General features: G+C 54.9%; 1 protein-coding gene and 1 long non-coding RNA gene across 4 annotated transcripts in view; one reads left to right on the top strand and one right to left on the bottom strand.

The window, feature by feature from the left end:
* PTPA (protein phosphatase 2 phosphatase activator) overlaps positions 1 to 14,902 on the top strand; it is a 725,494-nt gene that overhangs the window by 453,947 nt on the left and 256,645 nt on the right. The window lies entirely within an intron of this gene.
* The window catches only part of LOC146868945 (uncharacterized), a 39,470-nt gene continuing 32,345 nt past the window's right edge, over positions 7,778 to 14,902 (bottom strand). Inside the window, exons 2-3 of the long non-coding RNA XR_014966461.1 lie at positions 10,528 to 10,653; positions 7,778 to 8,151 (exon numbers count right to left, since the gene is read on the bottom strand). This is a non-coding gene — a long non-coding RNA (uncharacterized LOC146868945). The remainder of the gene's footprint in view (positions 8,152 to 10,527; positions 10,654 to 14,902) is intronic.

Raw genomic sequence — 14,902 nt, 5'->3', positions numbered from 1 at the left:
ATCCGCGCCCAATTCATCCAAGGTTGCGCGTCATCAAAGTTGCGCGAGAGGGTGTTAGAAACGGACAACATGCCCATGCTGGACATCCTCGCGCTCGGGCGGTCAAAGGAGTTGTCTAAAGCACGTGCCGCGCACATGGAGCCAAAGCCGATGGTCGCAATCAAGACAGAGCCAGTGTGCGCCCTCAAGACAGACGCTGGCGAGAACGACTCAAAGCAGCCTCGGCGGAGAAACCCAAGACCGGCGCAAGCCCCCCCCCCGGCTGCGCTTGCGTGTGGTGCAGAGGAGCGACGCCCCACAGAGCAGCGTGCCCAGCACATGGCAAAGTATGCAGCGCATGCGGAAAAGCCAACCACTTTGCGAGTGTATGTCTGTCGGCACCCAGGAAGAAACAGAGTGGCCCGCCCAGGAGGGTAAGGCAGGTAGAGGCGCTACCTAGCACATCCACCAGCAGCGACATGGATGACGATGAAGCGGACGTGGCCTCCGTCCATGTCGTGAGAGTTCTACACACCCTGGCGGCCTCTCCGTCCGCAGAACCCATGTGCACAGTCAACGTACGGGACCAAGCCGTGGCGGCCCTGATCGACACAGGCGCATCAATCAACCTGATGTCTGCCAGCGTATACCGGACGTTAGAAAATGCCCCGGCGCTCCATCCCACGAGGGTACAAGTGTACGCCTACGGCACCAGTCGCCCACTCCGCCTGTGCGGGATGTTCCGGACGGACCTGTCCCACGACACCACTCGCTTACAAACCAAGATCTACGTGTCGCAAGAGGGATCAGGATTCCTACTTGGTTGTCAAACAGCCCAAGACCTCGGGCTGATCCATTTCGCACTCACCGTCCAAGCCAGCAGCCTCGACCACCTAGTTCGGAACCACACATCTCTATTCGAAGGGATAGGCTGCCTGAAAGGACCTGCTATTCACCTCCGCATAGACAAGTCGATCGCCCCGGTGGCCCTCCAGCACCGACGCATTGCATTCCACCTGCGACCCAAGGTGGAAGCAGAACTGAGAGTACTTGAGCGGGCTGGCATCATCGAGAGGGTAAGCGGGCCCACCCCATGGGTGTCACCCATCGTGGTGGCAAAGAAGCCGAAGCAGCCGGACGCGGTGCGAATTTGCGTGGACATGCGCATTCCCGACCTCGCTATCAAGCGCGAACGCCAACTATTGATGAAATAGTCGGGGAGCTGTCCGGCTCAAAGTGGTTCTCCAAGATGGACTTGAGGTCAGGATACCACCAGATTCCCCTGCACCCTGATTCGCGCCCGATCACCACCTTCTCCACGCATGCGGGCCTCTGGCGCTACACCCGGCTCAACTTTGGAATCTCGAGTGCCGCGGAGGTGTTTCAAAACATCATCCAGAACGTACTACAGGGACTCGAGGGAGTTCTGAATGTCAGTGATGACATTTTGGTCCACGCACCGACTTTGGACGAGCACATCCAACGCCTCCAGGCAGTGTTCACCCGACTCCAAGAGCAAGGGCTGACCCTCCACCGAGAAAAGTGCGACTTCCTACGCAAGGACATCAGTTTCTTCGGCTACCGGTTCTCGGACCACGGAATTGGGCCGGACCCAGAAAAGGTCAAGGATATCCACGCTGCTCCAGCCCCCACGTCGGTGACCGCGGTCCGCAGTTTCCTGGGGATGGTCACCTACTGCGGGAGGTTTATCAAGGACCTGTCCGACCTCACCGGTCCCCTCCGGGACCTCACAAAGGTGGCCGCCACCTGGGAGTGGGGCCCGGCACAGCAGGAGGCATTCCAGAGGACCAAGGCGGCGCTCTCGGCCGACACCACCCTGGCCTACTTTGATCCCCGCAATGAGTCGCAACTCGTGGTGGACGCCAGCCCGACAGGCCTAGGGGCCGTGTTAACCCAACGACCAGCATGCGGGGAATGGGCCCCCATTGCATACGCGAGCAGGACCCTCACACCAACAGAGCAGCGGTACTCGCAAATTGAACGCGAGGCCATCGCCATCCTATGGGGGTGCCGGCATTTCCACATCTACCTGTATGGGCACCCTTTTGTGGTCATCACAGACCACAAACCTCTAGTCTCGCTGTTCCAGGGTTCCTCCACTCGCCCCCCTCCGCGCATCGAAAAATGGGTGCTCCAACTCCAGGAATTCCAGTTCACGGTGGAGTATCGGCCAGGCACCCGGAACCCTGCTGACTTTCTGTCGAGACACGCACGTCCTGCCACGGACTCAGAAGCTGCTGAAGCCGCGGCCACGGAGGAATTTGTCAGGATGATCGTGGAAAGGTCACGGCCACTACCGATCTCTTTGGAGGAAGTGGCGCGAGCCACCAAAGATGATGACTGCCTCCAGATCGCCATCCAAGCCGTCACGTCAGGCAACTGGAAAGAACTCCAAAGCCCAGCGTCGTTCCGCACATCGGATGCCCAAGCGACCCTTAAAGCCCTACATCAAGTCCGGAACGAACTGTCCGTATCTCCAGAAGGATGCCTCCTGAGAGGGCCCAGTTTGGTGCTACCTAGCTGCCTCACCCAACAGGCAGCCCTTCTGGCGCACGGCGCGCACCAAGGCATCGTGAAATCGAAGAACCGCCTCCGGAGCAAACTCTGGTTCCCTGGCCTCGACAGGGTGGTGGTGACAATAGTCCAGCAGTGTCCCGTGTGTCTAGCGACCAGCCTACCCAACCCTCCAGCACCTATAATCACTGAGGAAGGCCCAACGGCTCCATGGGCGCGAGCCAGCGCAGACTTCGGCAGCCTCCCCGGAGGGAAGTACATGCTGGTAGTGGTGGACGATTTCTCGCGATACCCCGAAGTGGAGCTCCTGTCCTCGACAGCCGCTGCGGAAGTGGTTCCCAAGTTGGAAAAGATACTTGCCACCCACGGCCTCATCGGGGAGCTGCGCACGGACAATGGCCCCCCGTTCAACGGTACCGAGCTGGCAGAGTACCTGCAGTCACACAGCATCAAACACCGACGCATAACCCCAAGGTGGCCGCAAGCTAATGGAGAAGTCGAGAGACTAATGAGAACTTTAAACAAGACAATTCAAATCGCACTGGCAGACGGCCAGAGCATAGAACTAGCCCTCTATCAATTTCTACGGGAATACCGAGTGACGCCCCACTGCACCACGGGGATTTCTCCAAGCCGCCTCTGTTTTGGCAGAACAGTCACCGACACTATTCCACACCATCCCCGGTGGGCGTCAGCACCAACCCCGCCCAACCGGTTCATGGAACAAAGGACAAAAACTAATTGCGAAGCATCGCGGAAAAGGAGAGCGGCCGACAGCCCCATCCAAGTGGGTGACCGGGTGCTGGTGAAAGACCGCCACCCCGGGGGAAAGTTCCGCCTGCCCTTCGAGCTGGACCCTTGGACAGTCACGCGAATCAGCGGAACCCTGGTCACGGCGGTCAGGAATGGTGAAGAGGTCACAAGAAACGTATCGTTCTTCAAGAAGGTCCCGGACGGTGGAGAGGAAGTGTCTCCCGAGCAGGAAGACGACTGGCCAATGGCGCACCCGAGCCCCAGGAGGGCCACGGAACAAGAGACAGCGGCAGCAGGAGTGACTCCCCGCAGCGCCGAAGAAGAGGTGAGCGCCTCGACCGCCTCAGCCCAAGGAGGTCGGGAGTCGCAAGAGACACAGAACCGCCCCCACGGAGCAGGCGCAGACTGTTCAAAGGACATGCGTCTTACCCCTCCCGAAGGGTGCAGCCAGAGCAGGTACCACCCACGCCCGCAGCCATCCCAGAGATACCAAGACTTTGTGGCCCGCTGTCATCTCCCGAAGCCGAAGTGAGCTGCGCCAAGACCAAGTAAGACTGTTCTTTGTTTATGTTGTGTCTGGAAACCTGCAGAGACTGTGCTAGAGACTCTAAAAGAAATGTGTGACCGTGGTCGCTATGGTTATTGTTGTTTTCAGGTTTTTGTATTTGTGGGTAAAGGAGGAATGTAGTGTCGCCAGGTGGACCCTTCCACTGTCGTGGGGGTCCCTGGCCAAAGTGAAAGCATGTCACGAGGCTGACGTCCAGGGAGGAGACACGTGGTGTAAAGTAATAAAGAGCCCGGAGCACCGGGCGTGGCAAGCAGTGTTCTAGCCACCAGTTGCAAACACGTGTGTTGTGCCCCCCTGATATCTAGGCCCGAGGCCCCAACACTACAGTATGGTCGATCAGCCAGAGGATTTCGTCCCCTGCTGGGTTCCTGTGTCATTCACATGTGTCTTCTGTCCACACAGCATGGTGCAGTGTGGGGTTCATGTCCTTTCACAAGCAGCACCTCTGTCTGGACACTACAGACCGAGATTAGGCATATGCTAGAAGTCTCGTGCCAGCCTCACATGTACACGTGCAGCAGTGCAGATATGCATTACTACATGTACATATGCTCGTGCAGAAGTGAAGCTATACATTACTACATGTACACATGCATGTGCTGCAGTGCAGCTATACATTACTATATGTAAACCTGCATGTGCAGCAGTGTAGATATACATTACTACATGTACATATGCTCGTGCAGAAGTGAAGCTATACATTACTACATGTACACATGCATGTGCTGCAGTGCAGCTATACATTACTATATGTAAACATGCATGTGCAGCAGTGTAGATATACATTACTACATGTACATATGCTCGTGCAGAAGTGCAGCTATACATTACTACATGTACACATGCATATGCTGCAGTGCAGCTATACATTACTATATGTAAACATGCATGTGCAGCAGTGCAGATAAACATTACTACATGTACACATGCATGTACAGCAGTGCAGATATACGTTACATGTAATCATGCACGTGGAGCAGCGCAGCTATTCATTACTATATGTACATATGCACGTGAAACAGTGTAGTAAACATTACTATATGTTCACATGCACGTGCAGCAGTGCAGCTATACATGTACACATGTATGTGCAGCAGTGCAGCTATACATTACTATATGTAAACATGCAAGTGCAGCAGTGTAGGCATACACTACATGTACACATGCTTGTACAGTAGTGCAGCTATACATTACTACATGTACATATGCTTGTGCAGCAGTGCAGCTTTACATTACTACATGTAAACATGCATGTGTAGCAGTGTGGGTATACATTACTACATGTACACATGCTCGTGCAGCAGTGCAGCTATACATTACTATATGTAAACCTGCTCGTGCAGCAGTGTAGACCTACATTACTACATGTACACATGCTCGTGCAGCTATACATTACTACATGTACATATGCTCGTGCAGCAGTGCAGTTATACATTACTATATTTACGCATGCAGGTGTAGCAGTGTAGCTATACATTACTATATGTAAACATGCTTGTGCAGCAGTGTAGACCTACATTACTACATGTACACATGCTCGTGCAGCAGTGCAGCTATACATTACTACATGTACACATGCATGTGCTGCAGTGCAGCTATACATTACTATATGTTCACATGCACGTGCAGCAGTGCAAATATACATGTACAAATGTATGTGCAGCAGTGCAGCTATACATTACTATATGTAAACATGCATGTGCAGCAGTGTAGACATACACTACATGTACACATGCTCGTGCAGCAGTGCAGCTATACATTACTACATGTACATATGCTCGTGCAGCAGTGCAGCTATACATTACTATATGTAAACATGCATGTGCAGCAGTGCAGCTATACATTACTACATGTACACATGTTTTTGCTGCACTGCAGCTATACATTACTATATGTAAACATGCATGTGCAGCAGTGTAGATATACATTACATGTAACGTATATCTGCACTGCTGTACATGCATGTGTACATGTAGTAATCATGCACGTGGAGCAGCGCAGCTATTCATTACTGCATGCATGTGCAGCTATATATACATGTACACCTGCACGTGCTGCAGTGCAAATAAACATTACTATATGTACATGTGCAGATATGTATTACTACATGTACACGTGCACGTGCTGCAGTGCAGATAAACATTACTATATGTACATGTGCAGATATGCATAACTACATGTGCAGATATGCATTACTACATGTACACCTGCACGTGCTGCAGTGCAGATAAACATTACTATATGTACATGTGCAGATATGCATTACTACATGTACACCTGCACGTGCTGCAGTGCAGATATGCATTACTATATGTACATGTGCAGATATGCATTACTACATGTACACCTGCAGATGCAGCAGTGCAGATATACATTACTATATTTACACATGCATGTGCAGCAGTGTAGACATACATTACTACATGTACATATGCTCGTGCAGCAGTGCAGCTATACATTACTATAATTACGCATGCAGGTGCAGCAGTGCAGCTATACATTACTGCATGCATGTGCAGCTATATGTACTACATGTACACATGCACGTGCAGCACTGGCTGGAGATCTGCTTTGCTGCAGGAACTCTGATACACCCGGGGCGTGTCCCTCTAGGTCTCAGACCCGCTGGAATGAAAACCTGACTTCGAACCCGGCCCCTAGTGGGCCTTCTATACATGTCCCTATCTGCACAGCGACTGTAGAAACCCGTCAAGTAATCCGTGTCAGTGGTGTAGCTTCTGTGACCATTCCCCTGACTCTTGCATGCCTGCAGGATGTGTGCATGTCCCCGGAATGTGTGTTTGTGTTTCCTTCTGCAGCTCACTCCTCTTCCCTGCTGTGCACTGAGATCTAACTGATGGCCGGATGAGATCTGCCGGCACCAGGCGTGTCCCCGGTGGGCTGCCAGGGTGGGGGCCGGTTTTAGACCGCTGGGGGGCTTCTTTTGTTCCTGGGGGCCGGTTTTTCAGCATAGCTGCAGTATGGCCCCCCGTCACAAAATCAGCTGCAGTGGTTTACATGCGCACCCCCCCCCTGCGGCCGTCCCGACTCCATTGCCAAGGCCGGTTTGCATTCCCAGTCCGACCCTGAGCGGTGGTTGTGTTTCTCCGTCACAGCGGTGATGGATATCCCGTCGGTCGAAATATAAACCCCATGGGATACAATTGGATTCACGGGATATGATGCCCGACTGCCAAGATTGGTTCCGGCCCGAGTCACCGCTGGGTGTCTGTGGGAGGTCAGGCGGTGGAGGGCTGTTCGGAAGGCGCCAAGAGTGAGATAAGGCACGGTGCTGGTCACAGGGTCATGAAGGTGTTCAGGACACACGATCATCCGATCCTTGGCCTCCCTGCAGACTGCACAGAGCAGTAGTCACGTGTGGCCGTTGTCATTGGGATTCTGTGCGAAACTGGGAAGGAGGTACACAGCTGTTAAAAAGTAGTGACGGGCCAAAGTTAAAGAAAAGCTGTGTGTGTCTGTGTGTGTGTGTTTGTTTGTAGGTGTGGTGAAGTGAAGGAGATGCAAGGGAGCGAGAGAGGGCGCTAGAGATGAATTGTGTGAAGGGCAGATGGAGGATTTCAGAAAACTCAGGAGACAAGGGGTGCCAGTGTCTGCAGGGAAGAGTGTTGTGAAGGGACCCCGGGGGCCAATCGGACATTCCGAAGGCCACGCCCCTTCCATACAGCTTAGCAATGTTTCATTCACAATCTCCTAAGTAGCCACAAGTAAATCAGGGTGTCTCTTGTTTCATCTCGTACTGCTAATCGTCGTTGGCAAAGTCCTTAGCTGTGGCTTTAGGTTCATGTCTGTTATTCCCAACATGTCTGGATGCAATAACAAGGTCCACATAGTACCCCCAGGGGCACCCCGCTCACCCCCCTTCCCCCAAATTAGGTTACCCAATGAAAACACAAGAAACAGTTGTAAGTGGGTAACAAATGCTGCAGGTTTATTACATAATTCCAGGATATGTAATAGGTGGGTTATCTTACGGGCGATCCAAGGGCAGGTGGCCATCTACTTCACCTGCCCGCCTGATGAGCCGGGCAGCACGGGGTCGACCCGCAAATGCTGCCCCCCAAGTGATTCTTTTCGATCACGTGCCGTTGAAAATTACTCACGCCCCCCCTCTCGGGGCGGAGCGTCGCATAGCAAGCCCCCGGTTGTTCAGGCCCACAACCGCCCGCAGGCCTAGCGGGGCGCCGACCGGCTTCCGGGACCTCTCTGGAGGCTCCTCGATTTGGCTCAGGCACCACGTGTGCCGCGCAGAGGTACCCTTTGTACCGGCCTGCTTCCAGATCGCCCTGTAACTCCGCCTGCAACGAAAAATGAAAATATTACAACGCTCAGAAAACCCCCCCCCCCACCCAAACACACCTATGCCGGGTAAGCGGTAGGGAGGGAAAAAGCGAGGTGGGCGACAAAGAGGTCGCCAGTGAGGGTGGGGGAAGGCTAAATAGCCTCCCCCTCACCCCTGGGCCCGGAAGTGACGCGCATTGCGCGTCCTTCCGGCCCCTGAAACGGAAGGGGTGGCACCAGTCAGTGTCTCTGCCCCCACCCCCCCGGAGGAAAGAGTGGGGAGGGGTGACCGGGGCCCCGGGGCCACTAAGGCGCCGACCGCCTATTGGCCCCCTGCGGGGTCCGCGGTCAGCGGCATAGTACCCCCAGGGGCACCCCGCTCACCCCCCTTCCCCCAAATTAGGTTACCCAATGAAAACACAAGAAACAGTTGTAAGTGGGTAACAAATGCTGCAGGTTTATTACATAATTCCAGGATATGTAATAGGTGGGTTATCTTACGGGCGATCCAAGGGCAGGTGGCCATCTACTTCACCTGCCCGCCTGATGAGCCGGGCAGCACGGGGTCGACCCGCAAATGCTGCCCCCCAAGTGATTCTTTTCGATCACGTGCCGTTGAAAATTACTCACGCCCCCCCTCTCGGGGCGGAGCGTCGCATAGCAAGCCCCCGGTTGTTCAGGCCCACAACCGCCCGCAGGCCTAGCGGGGCGCCGACCGGCTTCCGGGACCTCTCTGGAGGCTCCTCGATTTGGCTCAGGCACCACGTGTGCCGCGCAGAGGTACCCTTTGTACCGGCCTGCTTCCAGATCGCCCTGTAACTCCGCCACAGCCCTGGAAGCGGCTAACCGTCGCAGCCAGGGCCCCCCACCAACCTAGCTCTTTACCTGCACCCTCTATTCACCAATGCTTCGCTTAGATCCAATAAGAACAGGTCCATGCCTATTTGGGAGAGGTGTACTCCATCCAAGTCGAAGTACCCCTTTACATTCCCCCGAATCATCTCATGGCGAATAAAGCCCAAACCCCTTTGGGCTGTGAATTTACGCATTGCTCCATTAATGCGCCTCCTGGAGTGCTCTACCGCTTCTAAGGATTTAGCTCCCCGCCAAGACCTGCGGGGGATGATCTCTGACCACACGATCTCACACTCGCCCAGACGTTTGCAGATTTCACCTAAGTCTCTTTTCATGGCTAATAACAGCAATCGTCTCCCTAGGGTAACAAGGTCGTTCCCTCCCAGATGGATCACCAGCAGGTGGGGTAAGGTGGATCCGAGTGCTCTTAGTCTCTGCTCGATCTTATTCCTGAGTTCGAACCATCTCATCCCCGGCACCCCCATCCACTCCACTTTGGTCTGAGAGAAGTGTCGCATCCAATTCCGATGCGATGCCCATTGGGCCGCCCGAGCGACAAATGAATGCCCGATCACCCACACCACTCGTCCTAATAAAGAGGAGACATGGTGTACACACAAGTTATTTAATAAGAAAGGGTGATTTCAACGATACACACCATAAATCACCAACACAATACTAACAGCTGCCTCACGGGCGAACATATATCTTATAGCAATCAGATTCCCAACGCCCCAATTTCTTCACCTGCGCGGCCTCTAATCCCGCCAGGTGAGCGGCGGTGGCAGCGCCAATGCGGAAGGAGTGGCTGGAATACCTTCTGTCCGGCCGGGCGAGCCCCGCCCTGGCTAAACTGGCCCTGATTACCTGCTCGAACTGGTATCTAGTTACAGGGGTACCATTTGAATGCAACAGGAGATAACCCGGGCCAGGCGGTCTGTGTTCTAAAAAAGCCTTTACCCATTGTACAGGGCAGAACCTGGGGTCGCCTAGGGGCTGGAGCACCACCCTGATCCCCCGCCCCGCCTGATCAGTCTTAGACTTGCGTAAAAGAATGGTCAGTGCCCCGGAAATAGACACGTCTGACAGTGCCAGCGCATCCCCTGAAAAGTCGACCTTGGACCTAGCCACTAACTCACTGACTCTGAAAGCCCCGAAGAATGCTAAGCAGAATGTGGCTGAAAACAGCGTGGCCTCGTAATGAGAGTAGGTAACTAACTCGAGAGCCCCTAGCATGCCTTTTAGGATTTCGAAATCAATGGGCGCTCTGTTATCAGGAGCCCTGGGCTCCTCCCTAGCCCAACCCTTCAAGGCGGCCCGGATGGGATAGGAGTTAGTGGGATCCGCCCCGCCAGACAACCTAGTGTCGTGGCTTACGGCTGCCAAATGACTGCCCACCCATGAACGGCTCTTCCCTTGTCCCCTGGCCCACACTAGAAATGCTCGGACCTGGGACACCAACGCAGCCCCTGAAGTACCCAGTGCCACAGACGTTGCTCTGAATGTTGCCATGTGGGCGCTGTAACGCCTTCTGGTACCTGGGGCCAGAGCTCTTTCTCCCATCGCTTTCAGGCTCAGTCCCACTGCAGGATCCTCCATAGATGGTCCGGGAATGGGGTCATCTGCGCTCTCGCCCGCGGCCAGGCCTCCCTGAATCGGAGCCACTGAAAACGAGAAAGAGCGTCAGCTGCCACATTTTGAATCCCCTCAATGTGCCTGGCCTTAAACTCCACATTGATGCGCAGGCAAGCCCGGACCAACTCCCTTAGTAAGCACAGCACCAGCCGGCACCTGGCGGACTGGTTGTTAATTGCCTGAACGACCGCCATGTTGTCAGACCAAAAAACCACCTTTCTGTCTGACAATGCCGCCGGCCATAGGTGCAATGCAACAACAATCGGGAAGAGCTCCAACACAGTAACATTTTTGGTGATCCTACGCCTGCGCCAAACATTGGGCCATCCCTGCGCGCACCATTCTTCGCCCAGGATAGCCCCAAAACCTTCCCTGCCTGAGGCATCTGTGAAAAGACAAAGTTCCTGACTATCAATCCAGGGCTGCTTCCAAATCACCGTCCCGTTAAAGTAGGCGAGGAATTCGCTCCATACCACCAGATCCTGCTTCAGTCCTGTCCCAAGCTTGACCCAGTGATGTTTCTTTTTTATACCAGCAGTCGCCCTAGCTAGCCTGCGTGCAAAGACCCTCCCCATGGGTATGACCTTTAGCGCAAAATTCAGGGTCCCTAGCAGGCATTGGATCTCACCTAGAGTAGCCTTGTCCCTACCCAGTAGATCGCAGATCTCCTGACGCAAGGCCTGTACCTTATCCGCAGGGAGTCGGGACACGCCCTTTACCGTGTCCAACTCGATGCCCAAGAATACCAAAACCTGCGCCGGACCCTCGGTCTTACCAGGAGCTAAAGGTACGCCCAAGTGTCCTGCCAATTCCTTGAAACATTGCAGCGCCCGTGCACAATCTTGCGAGTCAGCTCCCCCGATGAAAAGGAAATCATCCAGGTAGTGGGTCACTCCCTCAATGCCATACCTGTTTGTTAAGGCCCACTGCAGGAAGGAGCTGAACGCCTCAAAGTACGCACAAGACACCGAGCATCCCATGGGCATACACCTATCATAAAAGACCTGGTCCCCCCACTTGAAGCCCAGAAGGTGTTGGCTGTCCGGGTGTACTGGCAGGAGCCTGAAGGCCGATTCGATATCAGACTTGGCCAACCAGGCTCCCTTCCCTGCCCTCCTGATCATGTCGACTGCCAGGTCTAGGGAGCAGTAAGACACTGAGCATTTACCCTCGTCCAACCAGGGATTCACGGAGTCCCCTTCTGGGTGTGATAGGTTGTGGATAAGTCGGAAAGCCCCTGGCTCCTTTTTTGGTACCACCCCCAGGGGAGAAATCACAAAGTGGGGCATAGGGGGTGAGGAAAATGGGCCCGCCACCCTGCCCAAAGACACCTCCTTTGCTATTTTATCACGCACTACCTCCGGGTGTTCCCTAGCTGATTTCTGATTTCTTGCATCCCTGCTCACTAAGGGGCCTTGATAAGGAATGCGGAAACCATCTAAGAAACCCTCTGCAATGAGGGACCCTTCCTTGCTAGTGTAACCGCGGAGTGCGCTGAGGAGGTTCTTTACGCAGATGGGAGAGGGCCCTTTCACATGGTCGTGTGGGGCTAGGTCATGCGCGCTGGCAGCTATGTACGCAGGGGGCCAAAGCGCAGGAGGGGGGAACCCTCCCGGGCTACTTGCTCGATGAAGGCTTGTCGGGGGTATCGCGCTTGGAGCATGCGGTGGCGGCATGGGATGCCCCGCACATGCTGCAATTGTGTGAGAAACGGCATGACTTGTCCCAGGAACAGAACCCTGCATTGAAGAGCCTACAGGTTCCGGAAGATCGTGCCCGAAAGCCAGGCCTGCGACCCCCCCCGCGACCGCCCCGAAAGGACTTCCTGTTCTGCCATTTCCCCTCCTGTTTCTCCTCTTTCTCTTTATTCTTTACGCCGCTCTCTGTACCTGACTTTGTCGCAGACTCCTCAGTATGCTTGCCCATGTGTTTTACCCATAAACGGACTTCCAACTGGTCCCACTCAAGATCTGGGCAGATTGCTCTCTGTCTGCGGAAGTCACAGTCGTAGTGGTACCATCCCATGCCCCCACCCTTAGCAGCCTCCTCTGTAATCACGCTTGCATAGTGAAAAAGACCTGGCCCTTCGTCTGGGAATTTCTCCACTATTACTGCCGCAAAGATGGCAAAGGCCTGACCCCATGTCACAATATTTTTTGCGGGATATAACTGATACCGCACCCTCTTGTCCTCTTCCTTATTGCCCATCCTCCTGGTATCCACCCCCTCAGCCCCATGCATGAGAAGGGTGAAGATATCAATAAATTCCCTGCGCCAAATCCCCTCTTTGGCCACTAGAGGGACCATCCAAGCGAGTGAGCAGCGGCCCGATACTAGCGGGGCCGTAGTAACTAGAGGCTTAGGCACAACGGCTAGTTTTGGTGCCGGCATGGGTACCACCGGGGGAACCACTACTGCGGGAGTGACCGCACTTGTCGCGTTCTCAGCCACAACAGCAGCTGGAGGTGGGGGCCGTGGGAGTTCCACCGCAGCCATCTGCTGACCCCAGACATGCGTGAAGCCCCCCGGCGCTGCGGGTACACTCGGCGGAGCATGGGCAGGCGGGCCGCCCGCCAGGGGGGACCTGGCGAGCAACAGACCAGATCTGACCTCAGCCATGAAGTCTTTTAAAGTATCTGAAAGCTTACCCAGCTCCTCCGCTGAAGCAAATGTCGCCTGGGAGGGGCAAGGCAGTCCGATATTCGTCCCCATCCCCGAACCAACCGCCGCCTGGGGGGTCAATGGGGCCCTGTGTGGGGGAGCCGCCCTATTTCGTGCCGGCGGTTGCTCCACCGGAAACTCTTTGCTCGTGGGGCGGCGAATTCTCTTGGACCGTGACGGGCCCGCACCCTCCCCCAAATCCTTATCTGCCGACGGAACGTCCATCGCTATCCCAGAGTCCGGGGGGGTACTGGCTTTCAATAGTTCCGTTGCCCAGGCTAAACCCTTGGCCCTTGTCAGCTCCAAGAAGGCGGCGATCCGGGCTTCCTCCGAAGTGCCCGGCACAGACTCCTCAACCTGTGTCCCTGGTGTGAAAAGGGGGGGGGATAATCCTTGACTGTCCATCTCTTAACCGTTGCTCTCTCTTATCTGCAATTGGGAAAGAGAGACAATTACCACCTGTTCGCCCCCTTTTGAGGCCGATTCGTTGCTCCAGAGTGCCACATGCCACTCCGAACAGGACCCCCTTCCCCCACCTGCCCGTACTTACTCCCGTCCGAGCCCCAAATACGGGGGGATGTTTTGGCTCGTGTCTCCCTGTTGCCACTTAATAAACCTCCAAACGCCGTAGCGGACGAATGTACTGAAAGAGAAAACCAGCGTAAGCACCAAAGAGGCAAACATGAAACAGGGGGGGCGCTTGTCATTACAGGTCACTTCCAACCCCACACACCCGGTCGCCTCTACCCCTACCCCCACCTCGAACATAGCCAGCCACATGGCGCCATAATTTGTTGTATTCGCGGGAGAAACGAGCGAATATTGGGCGCGCTTCAGCGCTTTACATTACGCATTCCGGCTCGGGGAGCAGTACCCTTGGACACGGGTCTAGACTCGATGTCCAGATGCCAACAGAGCTCAACAATTTATGTGCAAACCAGAGGCACCCAACCCGGGGAAGTACTTAGCGAATTACCCCATTTAAACGAAAGGTACCGCGCGCACTCGCCACGAAAATTCTTGGCGCGCTGACCGTACGCCTTCAGGCACGGGGGGGTGGCAGCAACCATACGATCCCAATTCTTGGCGCGCATTACCGAACGCATTCGTGCACGGAGGGCAATAGCTCGAGGAAACGCGGGAACGTAATCCCTTATGGGCGCATGTAGCGTAAAATTACCCCCGCGTATTTAATGAATAAAGCGCGGCCTCAACATTATATATTCAGGTACGAGGAGCAGGGGGCCGCATATAAATCCTGCTCTAAAATCACCCGCGCTGGTGAGAGTTGGCAAGGTGATGCGATTGCGTTCACGTTCGTTGCACCGCCCCACATGCAGCGAGCTCCCTGGGTCCCACCCGCCGGAAAACGGGACTCCCACCGACCCCGCGCGGGCAGACTATCGGGAAACACTCTGCTCGCTCCACAAAGCCCTCATACCGCCAGCAGTACCCGGATTACATCGGCCGGAGCGAGACGCACGGTCAATCAGTGAAACCCGCCTCCCCTTAAATTATGGCGCCTGACGCGGGCCTACAACCCGGTGCAACCCCGGTACGATCTCCCCTACCCGCCGCCTACAGGAATAACTAAATCAGGGAAACCCGGGTGCGACA

This window comes from Triturus cristatus, chromosome 1_2, assembly GCF_964204655.1.
Source record: "Triturus cristatus chromosome 1_2, aTriCri1.1, whole genome shotgun sequence".
Taxonomy (NCBI): domain Eukaryota; kingdom Metazoa; phylum Chordata; class Amphibia; order Caudata; family Salamandridae; genus Triturus; species Triturus cristatus.
This window is presented reverse-complemented; position numbering and strand designations above follow the sequence as displayed.